Source organism: Adiantum capillus-veneris, chromosome 12, assembly GCF_014529385.1.
Source record: "Adiantum capillus-veneris isolate H3 chromosome 12, ASM1452938v2, whole genome shotgun sequence".
NCBI lineage: Eukaryota > Viridiplantae > Streptophyta > Polypodiopsida > Polypodiales > Pteridaceae > Adiantum > Adiantum capillus-veneris.
This window is the reverse complement of record NC_140942.1, coordinates 84,758,254-84,771,180: the sequence shown is the minus strand read 5'-3', so window position 1 is coordinate 84,771,180 and position 12,927 is coordinate 84,758,254.

Genomic DNA, 12,927 nt, shown 5'->3' with positions numbered 1-12,927 from the left:
AAAATAAAAGGCAGAGAGAGAGAGGGGGGGGGGGGGGGGGGGGGGGGGGACATAGAGAAAGAGAGAGGGAGAGAGAAAGAGAGGTAAAGAGAGGGAGGGAGAGATAGAATGAGAGGGAGAGAGAGAATAGAGAAAGAGAGGAAGAGAGAGAGAGAGAGAGAGAATAGAGATAGAAAGAGAATGAATGAGAGAAAGATAGATAGATAGATTTTATTATCGTCCTCGGAGGTCAAATATGACCTATGGGACCAAAGTTACCTGTAATGTAGTATGTGTATGGCTGATGAGTGACTCTCGATGCTCCAAAATTGTGGTGATGAGAGTCGCAATGGAGAGCCCACGTTGTGGTTGCGAGAGGAAAGTGTGTAGGTCTAAGTCATGGCTGAAAATGTGAGAGAAGCAAGTTCGGATGTGACCAAAAGCTGAGCACTCTAGTAGTGTGTGGTACTCAAACTCTCAAACTTGGAGTGAGCATAATGTGCACAATCGACTTGACTCTTCTCCATTGTCCCAACGCCCAGTCTCGCATCAAAAGAAATGGGAGCTAAGCCGAATAGCTGCGATAGTACGTATCGTCGACAAGGGGATAGGCTCGAGCATGTAAGTGTGAGCACGGTTTCCTCTTTCAGTAAAGAACATGGTTTTGTAGTTGGGGGCAATATGGGTGGTGTAATGTATGAAGCGTGACCCACCGGATTTCTCCCAAGCCGTAATACAATGGCGTTGTAGAAAAGCTTCATTCACTTGGGAGTCAATTGAAGCATCATGTAGCAAGTGTAATGTATCCCATCTCCCAAACCACTTCTTTATGTCTTGCATCCATCATTTGCTCAAGATCTTGCTTTTATGCGTCTTTTAAACTTTTTTGTTTGCTTCCTATGCAATTATAGGAAGTCAATGTGAGGGGTTTTGACGCATCTTTATCATGTACTCCACAACCCTTTCCATGCCCATAACCTCAATTGAAAGAGATCCCGACTCAAGAAGTAGGAGCATATATGGTATATGTGTCTTAACTTGGAAAAAGTTTGTAAGAAAACGTTTTTGGACATTCTCAAACTCTTTCCAAGTAGACTTTGAGATGCTCCCGCCCCACACTTCAAGTCCATAAAGAAGAACTAGAGTCACCAATGCATCAAAAAGATACTTCTTAAGAACCCAACACTTGATGTTTCCCACATTACGCATGTTCTCAAATGCATAATATGCCTCTTTCCCGCTTCCAAACGACGCATAGCTCATTCATGCCACTCGTGATTGGACGGAACCTCAAGGCCAAGGTACTTAAAGCTCTCAAAAACTTCAAGTGTCTCATTGTTGTACACAATGCATGGCTTCTCCTTATGGTTGGTTTTCACAAGCATAAACTTTGTTTTGGATTCATTCACAATCAGTCCGCTATGCAAGCAAAAGTTCTCAAGGACAACCATAATCTTTTGTGCATCTTCTAAAGTGTGTGCTAGAAGCACTACATCATCCGCATAAAACAAAAGCATGATTATCGCATTGCAAATAGTGACGTCTTCAATGCCTTCTTCTTGCATAAAATCAAGTATCATTTGCTCCAATTGATCAATGCATAGACCAAAGAGAGTTGGTGACAATGGATATCCTTGTTTAACCCCAATAGTGCTTACAAAAATTTCTAAAATTTCTCTTCCCATGCGCAATTGACAAATCACCTTCTCATAGATTCGAAAAACCGCAAACATAAACTCACTTGGCACTTGGAGTTCTTCCATCCTTCTCCACAAATTGTTTCTTGGAATCATATTAAAGGCTTCCTTAAAGTCCACAAAACAACAATACAATCGCTTGCCTTTCAAACGACTTTCCTCCGTGAGAACACAAAGAGTGACAAGATGATCAATGGTGCTATGGCATCAACGAAAATCCGCTTGTCCTTTTGCACGCCTGTCATTCTTTTCAACCTAATCACTCAATTTCATCTCCATTATGCATCCAAACAACTTTTCCATAAGAGACCCAATCACTATAGTCCGGTAGTTGTTTATATTCTTTACATCCCCAACTTTATGCAAAGGCTTAACCCAATTAGTACTCCAATCATAAGGCATACCATATTGAAGTGCAAGGTTGAACATATCACACATCCACTCATGGGTAAAATCTCCCGTCCATTTGATCATCTTCGAGTTGATACCTTGAAGATCTCCCACTTTGCGAGTGGCCAACTTTTCAAGCCCACCGCATACATCATCAATAGTATTAAAAAAAAAAGAGGACATACATGGGAGTAAAATGGTATTTTTTTCAGCATTTGCTTGCTTATATAATTGCCTACAATGTGTGTAAATATCCACAAGATTCAAGTTACTAAAATTCTCAACCCGCTTGCCTCTCAAGTTTATCCAAAATCTTTCATATGCATGTGCCTTTTCTTGGACTTGAAAAAGTTGTTGCTTTACTTCCCATCTTCTTCTCTTCTTTTGAATCAATTCCTTCTATGTATGCAAATAACTTTGATAGTTGTCTTTGTCCATACTTGTAGCAAGCTTTATCGAGGACTTTCAAGCATCTTGACATTCTTTATCAAACCACCCTTTGCGTGTCTATCTTTGTTGATACCATGGAGATGTTTTATGGCAAAGCATTCTTTGGCACAAGAATAAATAAATTTCTTGAAAGCTTCTCATTTAGTTTTCAATGGTGCGTCATACTGAAGCTTTGTCATCCATCATTTTTGCTCAACCATTTCAGTGTACATTCTGTTACCATATACATGTGGTAGTGATGTGTGTGAACACATTAGGACCGCCGGGGCATTTTTTCCCTCTTTAGGAGGTTTTTTTCCCCGTGCATTGTATATACGCCCATCACTCTAGGGCTATCTATCTTTCCATTGCACACTAAGGAATACACTCTCTATTGTGTACCTTGAGCTTCCTTCGTCTTCTCCAAGCTGTGTGTGTTTCTCTGCAACCCTAATTCCAACAATTGGTGTCAGAGCAGGTCACGTCCTCCCGGGCTTAGTCGCCAGCTGCTCCAGCACACGCCTGCTCACTTTCTCCGATTTCAGTGAGCTTTGGCAAGCGTTCGCAGGTCGACAAATATTTTGGGAGTGCTCGAAGAGCTCGGTTTGCTCAGAATTTTGATTTGGGCTCATTTCGGCCTCCGTTTCCACTACGGGCAGTACTGCACAGGTTATTTCGTCATTTTGTGCAGATTTTCTGTCAGTGCCGTTTTCTGCATAACAGGTGCCTTATAGTCTTCTAAGGTTTGTGCTATATAGCACAAGTTGTTCCCGCTCCATTTCTCCTATTTTCGGGCAGTTTTCACATCAGGTGCAGCATTTACCATGGCTGACAACAACAACACAGATGTGTTCAAGATGTTTGCTGCTGAGGACAGGTTGGATGGGGACAACTACCCTATGTGGGCTTATATGATGCAACACGTTCTTGTGTCAAAAGGTGTCTGGAACATTGTGCAGGGCATTGATGTACGTCCTGGTTCTGAAGATGTAGGCGATATTGAGGATGTTGCAGGTCTTGCTGCAAGGATTGCAGCTGTTAGAGTTGTTTTGCCTATAGCAGAACAAGCTCGTTGGGATGTTAAGGATGCGCAGGCTCATGCATTGATTGCGTTGTCTGTGAAGCGCACCATTATTCCTCACATCCGTTCAGCAAAATCTACAAAACAGGCTTGGGATATTCTAGCAGGTCTTTATGCAAGCCGCAATGAGGCTAAAATTGCTTTGCTGCGTAAAGAGCTAGAGTCGAAGATTATGCATGAGGAAGATGATATGGACACTTTCCTTGCTAGTGTCAAGGATATCAATGAGCAACTCATTTCTGCAGGTGAAGTCATTTCTGACAGTTCCCTTGTGCAGACTGTTCTTGATGCCTTACCAGATTCCTACCAGACTTTTGCTAGTACTTGGAGACTGATGACCCAAGGAAATCCTGAAGTTGTCAAGTTTGATGCATTATGCACATTGCTGTTGCAAGAGTCACTTTCTAGAAAAAACAGGACTAGGCAGCGTGCAGTTGAACAGGCTTTTATTGCTTCTCAAAGAAAGGGTGGTAACAGTAATGCAGCCACTTCTTATGGTTCTGCTGCGAGTGGCAAAAATTCTGTTCCTAATGCTTCTGCTGGCAGCACTTCGTCTGGCAATTCTGGTGATAAGGGCAAAAAGAAGATGCGTTGCCATTATTGTAAAGCCAATGATCACTTGATCAAGTCGTGTCCTAAGTTGAAGGCCAAAGAGGCTAAGAAGAAAGAGGGTGGTTCCACTATAAATGCAGCCATTGTTGAGTCTTCTGTGAAAGGAGATTGTGATGCTGATGTTGATGCAGAATGGGCTTTTAGCGCAGAGTGCACTTACAATCCTGTTGTCCATGATGCATGCTTGTCAGTTGCTGCAGATTCACATGTGTGGTATTTCGACAGTGGTGCTACAAAGCACATTACCTCACATCGTGAATTGTTTACCTCTCTCGAGTCTGTCCCTCATGGGAATTCAGTCACTTGTGCCAACAACGCCTCTTATCCAGTTCAGGGAGTTGGAAAGATTGTGCTCACTGCTGCTAATGGCAGTTCCTTCACACTTGTTGATGCACTTTATGTACCTGGGATCAAGAAGAATCTCTTGTCTGTATCCGCACTTGCTAGACTTGGACTTGTAGTCAAATTTGTGGATGACAGATGTACAGTTCATGATCTCAGTTTTGGTGATGAAATTGTTGCATCTGGGCTTTTGTGCCGTGGGCTGTATAAGCTCACTTTGTATGACAAGTGTGGACAAAATTTTGCAAATGCTGTTGTAGATTCAAGGGCTATTTCAGATGCAAAACTTTGGCATGCACGTTTTGGTCATCTGAATTTTGCCAGTTTGCTGCGTTTGCAGAAATCTGATATGGTTGCTTCTTTGCCGCCTCTTGAAGCACCTATCAAACATGTTTGTGAAGGCTGTATTCTGGGTAAAATGCAGCGTTCTAAGTTTCCAAAGGATGGTTCAGTTAGGGCCACATGCAGGTTGCAGCTTGTGCATAGTGACGTTTGTGGGCCCATGCAAACTCCGTCCTTGGGCAATTACCTGTACTTCGTGACTTTCATTGATGATTACTCCAGGCATGCGTGGGTATTTTCTCTTAAAGCGAAGTCCGAAGTTTTTATGTGCTTCAAACAATTTTTGGCTATGGCTGAAAATATCTCAAAATGTACTATGGGCACCCTCCGTTCCGATCGAGGGGGGGAGTATATGTCTCATGAATTTAATGCATTTCTGGGATAAAACACCAATGTACAGTGCCTTATACACCTCAGCAAAATGGTGTTGCTAAGAGAAAAAACAGGTCACTAACGGAAATGGCACGATGTATGGTCAAAAGTCAAGCTTTGCCGCATTCTTTTTGGCTTGAGGCCATCATGTGTGCCACTTATGTACTTAACAGGTGTCCTACGAAAGCTTTGCAGTCTATTACTCCATATGAAGCATGGCATGATAGAAAACCTTCTATTGAGCACATGCGTGTTTTTGGCTGTTTGGCATATGCTTTGGTGCCACAAGTGCAGCGCAGAAAATTGGATGATAAGGCTGTCAAATGTATTTTGTTGGTTATAGTGCTGAAAGCAAAGGTTACAGGTTGTATCATCCGCAAACAAAACGTATTTTGGTTTCACGGGATGTAGTGTTTGTGGAAGATTCTGTTCAACCCTTGCTGTCATGTACTAGAGACAGTAATGTAAGCTCACAGGACATTTATGACACTTTGTTGCCTCTTTTCAGTGGTGGAAATACGAATGTAAGTTCCAATGAGGCAAATGTACAGCCTATGGGGGTTTCTGAAAATGTTTTAGAACAGCCTATTACTGATGCAGATGTACATGATGTACTTGATGAGGAAAGGGCTGAAAATGAGCAGGCTAGAGGTATGCCAAAATGGCTGGTGCACACTTTGCGTGACAGTAAACTGGATGCACCTTTATCTAGTCGTACTCGTTCAGGCTCTCGCCATGCATCTTATGCATCAGATTGTTATGCTTTGGCTGTGTCTAGTTTACATGATGTTGAGGAGCCTCTGTCTTTTGATGAAGCACAGAATTCAGAAAATTGGATTGCTGCCATGAAATCAGAATATGATGCACTTATAGAGAATGACACATGGACTTTATGTGATTTGCCTCCTGGCAAAAAGGCCATTGGTACCAAGTGGGTTTACAAGTTGAAACGCAAGCCGGATGGTGAGATCGATCGCCATAAGGCTCGACTTGTTGCAAAGGGTTATGCACAACAAAAAGGCATAGATTATGAAGAGACTTTTGCTCCCACTTGTCGTATGACTACTGTGCGTTTTCTATGTGCATTGGCAGCTCATTTTGGTTGGGATGTACATCAATCAGACATTGTTACTGCTTTCTTGAATGGTGACATATTTGAGGAAGTTTATGTAATGCAGCCTCGCGGTTTTGTCATAAAAGGACAAGAGGACAAAGTGTGCAAATGTAAGAAGGCTTTGTATGGGTTGAAGCAATCTCCTCGTGCTTGGTATGAGAAAGCTGACACTCATTTGGTTAAACGAGGCTTTCGTAACAGTCCAACAGAAAGCACATTGTATGTAAAGCGTGAGGATGATGTATTTCTCATTGTGGTTCTTTATGTTGATGATTTGCTGATCACTGGACCAAATGAGAGACATATTGCTGAATTTAAGGCTGATTTGAATGCTACTTTCAAGATGAAAGATTTGGGGCTGTTGCATCATTACTTGGGTATACAGTTTAAGCAGTGTGATGGTGGTATTGCCTTGTGTCAGAAAAGTTACATAGAGACATTGCTATGTAAGTTTGGACTTGAGGATTGCAAACCTATTGCCACTCCCATGGAAACAGGTTTGAAGTTGAGTCTACATGATGCTGGCGATCCTGCTGATGTCACTCTTTACCAAACTGTTGTTGGCTGCCTCATTTATGTATGCAACACGAGGCCAGATATTCAGTTTGCAGTCTCGCAGGTCAGCAGATTTATGCATAGCCCAGGGTCTAAGCATTGGCAGGCTGTCAAGAGGATTTTCCGCTACCTTAGTGGCACTTTACATCTTGGCTTGTTTTATCCCAAGGGGGGATCATTGCCGCCAGACTTACATGCTTTTTCGGACTCAGATTGGGCTGGTTGTTTTGACACGCGAGTGTCCACAAGTGGTTTTTGTTTCATGCTTGGCAGTTCATGTATATCATGGTTGAGCAAGAAGCAACCTACTGTGGCCACTTCGAGTTGTGAGGCTGAGTACAGGGCAGTCTTCACAGCTACGGTTGAGTGTGTATGGCTCAGACGCCTTATGGCTGACTTGGGTATTGGACAGGACACTGCCAACACTATCTACACTGACAGTCAGAGCGCATTGGCAGTTGCGAGGAACCCAGTTTTTCATGCTCGCACAAAGCACATTGAGGTGCATTACCACTATGTCAGGGAGAGGCTCTCAGCAGGAGAGATCAGCTTGGCTTATGTGCCAACACAGGACAACCTTGCAGATCTTTTCACAAAGGCATTGTCTCGTGAGAAGCTTGAAGCTTTCCGCAAAGCTTTGGGCTTACTCCCCTTTGTGGACTGATCCTGTCCTCAGGGCATGGCACTTCCCTTTACTCATGTGCCAGCTCTCATTCACCGCATCACTCCAGGGGGGATTTGTTACCATATACATGTGGTAGTGATGTGTGTGAACACATTAGGACCGCCGGGGCATTTTTTCCCTCTTTAGGAGGTTTTTTCCCCCGTGCATTGTATATACGCCCATCACTCTAGGGCTATCTATCTTTCCATTGCACACTAAGGAATACACTCTCTATTGTGTTTCTCTGCAACCCTAATTCCAACACATTCGTTCTCGTTTGGTCTCCATACATAGTGATAATTTCTCTTTTCTTTGGCTGAGATTATCATGCTTAGTTGCTTCTCCACATGAAAGGTCAATACATAAGGTCCGATGGTCGGATTCTACGGTCCATTGGCCAAACATAAAACTCTTTATGGGATATATGATGGCTTCGGAGAGTAGCATATAGCCTATCACACTGTCCCCGTTATGTTTCCTAACATGTAAATCCATTGGTTCCACTCCACAAAGATACACCATTGGCAATGAGCATACCCGTGCTATTACACATATGTAAAAGTAACTTTTCATAGTGATCCGGTTCTTTCTCATCCGTTGAAGTACAATCATACAAGTAAACTTCCTCCAACTCCCTTGAAATGTATGGCATATCAAATTGTTGAGTATCATGTTGCAATGTTTTTCTACGAGCATTCATATCCCCAAATACAATAACATCACCTTCGCCTTCGAAATAAGCAATGTCCTCTTCTAAATCAAAAAATGGATGATCTCTATCCATGCAAGCATAAAAGGGAGAATCGTGCATGAGGAATGTAGCAACCGGCTACAAAAATGGGTGCTCTTTTTGGTGTCGTAAATTTCAGCCATACATAATGTTTGTACTTGTCATCTTTCACAATTGATACAAAATCTTCCAATACTTTCTTAACCATACATGCTTGCCCTCTTCGTTGCTTGAGATTCTTTGATCACATCAATGAACGTACATTGTAATCCTCCAAGCCATTAATCCTTTGTGTATCATGCTCCCAAGTTTCAACAAGGAGTAAAACATCGGCTTTGTTTATTAGTTCATCAATGCCAACCCCCACATTCCATGGGTATCCATTACAATTTCAAAAGCATATTTTTCATTGTAACTCGGTCTCATAGGTCACGCATCTCTATTTGCTCGAGGTACTTGTCTCCTCCTTAGGTACATTTTCTTCGTGAGAGATCTCCTTGTTTTTCTTATTCTTTTCCTCATATGCCTTGCGACACATACTTTGTTGCTTAATAGTGCGATCTTCACATACAAAACATTTTGTATCTCTCAAATAGATCTAACTATTATCAAGGATAATCTTTCGTTTGGTCTTATCCGGCATGGTGCACACAATTGGCCGTTCTCTCGAGCGAGGAGCTCCTTGTTTCCCCACTCTATGTGCTCCATAGACCATAGCTCCTGGCATGCCAAAGTGCGTTTTGAAGAAATCTTTGATAACAATGGCAAGAGAAGGAGGTGCTTCCTGACTCTATGTGCTCCATAGACCATAACTCCGGACATGCCAAAGTGGGTTTTGAATAGATCTTCGATAACAATGGCAAGAGAAGGAGAGGTCTCTAGCTTCTCTTCGAAAATTCCACGAATAACAATGTTCTTGGAACGTCGCTCCCGTTCCTTCAACTCCTCCACATCCACATTCTCAAAATTCTTTGTTTGAACCATAGCTTGCATGAGTGAGGAATTAGGAACCACATTGTTACCACATACATCAATCCAAAACTTATTTGTGCATACATTTTTCATGGTGCATACATCCTGGCTCATGGTGTCAAATTTCTCCTCTTTCAATACATGGTCATTCTCTACTTTCCTCGTGCGCTTCTTCAAAGCATTCAAGTCCACAAGAGAGCATTTTTATTTCTTGACTTCCTCTTCAAGTTGCATCAAACGTATTGTTTGCATCTCAAGTGTCAAATCTTGAAATTCTCATTCTCAACCACAAGTACCCTTAATGTACCATTCTCCATTGCAAGTGCCTATAAGTCCTCGCCTTTTTCGTTTACGGTCTCTTGCAGCAATACCAAGTATGCCATGATCATGGTTTCTGATGTCGTTTGTTGAGTGGTTGTGTTGCTATCTCCACACTTAAGAGATTTTGGATCATTTTCCACAATAGTTGTGAACCTTGTTGAAGAAGAAGAACCCTTGCGAGTGTCGGAAGACATTGTATATAAAAAAAGAGATGAAAGGCTATAGAGAGAGAGAGAAAGAGAGAGAATATAGATAGAGGTAGAGAGAAAGTGAGTAGAGATAGAGAAATAGAGGGAGAGGGAGAGAATAGAGAGAGAGAGAGAGAGAGAGAGAGAAGAGAGAGAGAGGGGGGGGGAGATAGAGGGAGAGAGAAAATGAGTAGAGATAGAATGAGGGAAAGGGGCAGAGAGAGTAAAGAGAAATTAAGAGAGAAAGAGAGAGAGAGAGAGAGAGGTAGAGAGAGGTAGAGAGAAAGTGAGAGGGAGAGAATAGAGATAGAGGTAGAGGGAGAGGGAGAGGGAAAGAGAGAGAGATAGATAGATAGAGATATCTGTTTGTCCGTGTGAGTTTGCAAGTAAATAAAGAGCAATGATTGTAAGCGAAGCCACCGTTTTGTGGGGTGCGTCATGTGAGAGTGCAGAGGCTTCTGTAGAGTGCTTTCAAAAAGATCTTTTTTACGTCCCCAAGATAGAATTCGCACTGCGCACAACACAAAACAATGGCTACATTTACAACCATAACTTTTTATCTCTACTCAAAACGAAAGCTATATTTACGTAATTGTATATACTTAATTGTAGAGAGTATGTAATTATATATACTTAAATTATAGGAGGGTGTATGTGTATATTTATTTATGCATGTATGTAAGCAATAAGTACGGGAGCACAGCACCCATAGGTTAGACGCTTTCTCTTGGGTATAATCATTTTTTAATCGTGGCGTTGCGATCATTGATCCACTCATGCATGATATCTGAAGAGATGCCACTTGACCTTTGGCACTACTTGCATATATACTTGTGTACATATATATAGATGAGTGAGTAGGGGAAGAAAGCTAAATCTCATATTGCTCTCTGTCATGTAGATGTCAGACGAGAGAGAACATAGTGGAGAACAGTCATCTGGTTTTTCTTTTGGTTGGTTCACATCCAGGTGGGCTCCCACCCGGGGTGGACATCGCCTCCAATGGACCCGAGTCTTGAGACTGTGAGATCAAGCAAAGAAATTAAGATTATTTGTGGCTAGTTAACCCTAAACCATGAGTGTCAGGTTTATCTTTGTTAATTATAGGCATGGTCATCCTACACCTACTCTACTGAGGTTTCTCCAGTGGTGGCAGATCCAGACCTACAGCGAGCTATCTCTTTACAGGATCAGTACCTCCGTTCGACGCATGCATTGTTTAGTCGGTACACTCCGCAGTAGCTTGCGACCTATGGTCTTTCTCCGCAGTCCACGCAAGAGTCCGGGAGAGACTCCTTACATCCAGAGCTTCGCACCGACGGCACCTCAGTCTACGGCCCCTTCTTATCGTCCTACTCCCCTTCCATCGCAGGATCCCACTCCCATGGCATCGCAACGTCCCACGCCACTCCACTCCACTCCGCTCCTGCTTCGGTAGAGCACCGTCAACGCACTTCTTCTAACGATGTGCATCGATGCTCGTCTCAGGATAGCGAGCGTCGAGAGAGACGGAGCGACGGAGGATCTTGTGGCTTTGCTTGTTTTGATAGTGGGGGAGGGACGGAGTCCCCTATTTCGGAGCGTGCCGCCCTAACGCAGACGATGAGGATATTGAAGCACCCATACCAAACACGCATGGGCGCTACTACAAGGTAAAGTATGGCGGAGAGGTGGACTTTGATACAGCACAAGACATGGCGTTTTGACACCATCTTCAAATTCTTATACATTCAACGGATAAGAATTGTTTTGTAACGTTTAGAAACCAGTTATCCGATCATGTACACTTTATTGAGGACGTGTTGCATGCTAGATTTTGAAATGCCACCGATCAGTGTTTTTCACAACAATGGTTAGAGGCCTACATAAAAGTATTTTTTAAAAACAAGCGATCCAATGTACAACGAGCAACAACCAATCAAGTTAGAGATCCAAACATAAGCTATCGCGATGACAACATGACAGATGGGGAGCGAGCAAGCAATGCAAGAAAAGAGTAATCAATCTGCAACGGGCTCATCCTACAAACAACAACGCGAAGCTCGGGCCAGACAAACTCCCACGCACTATGGCTCGGAAGGCAAAGCAGCATAGAAGAACGAATATGTAAGCTTTGTTAAATTACAACATAAATCTGTGATTATAAAGATTTTAGTTGATGATTTATTATTGTTATTGATAACTTAGAAAAATATCACTTTTAGTCGATCAACCAGAGAGATGGTCAAGTTTCAAGAACGGCATACAGAATTTGAAACTTGGCGATGGTTGTTCGAGAACAACCACATCTCTCGCGAGCAATTCGACGCAGTGGTTGTATTACTATAAGCGGTAAGTTTAAACAAATAATTTTGTATCAATTGTTTTGAGCTGTTGATATTTGTTTAATTTGGTTTGAGTTTATGTAGAGTCAAGGTGATCAAACGTACGTACATGTGAACAACGATGAGGAGAAGGAGAATTAGATAGAAATTAGATAGAAAATCATTTGTTTAAACTCTCATAAAGTCCCAATGTGACACAATGTATATACAACTATTTTTAATTTATTTGTAACTTTTTAAATATTTGATCTTCTGCACATTAAATTGTCAAGGTAAAGTAAATTCAATTTTAATTTTTTATTTTTTATGTATACTCTTTCAAAAAAGAGATGTTTCATATGTTTTATGCAGGTCAAAAATAAAGGTACTCGTTTAAAACACTCAATTTTGGGTAGCCCAAATGAGCACCTTTATTTTTTAATAGACGTTTAACGATAATATACGCGATAATAGGAGTAGCAATGCACGCGGTAATAGTCGACCCAAATGAACACCTTTATTTTTTAATAGACATTTAGCAATAATATACACGATAATAAGAGCAACAATGCACACGATAATAGTCAGAGGTCGCGTATATTGTTGTTTAATCACTACCGCATATTTTTTCGCTGCTATTGCCACACGCAATATTGTATCTTTCTATTTTCTTTTGTTTTTCCGCGGCAATGCTAACGATTGTGGAATTTTCCTCTTATAGTACACTTCTTCCGCAATAGTTTTTAATGGTCTCCCTTTATTTACGCTCTCTTCTGTGGACGTTGTGTTCTTATTCTCTCCTAAATCAATCAAGTTTCTCAAAACTCTACCAAATC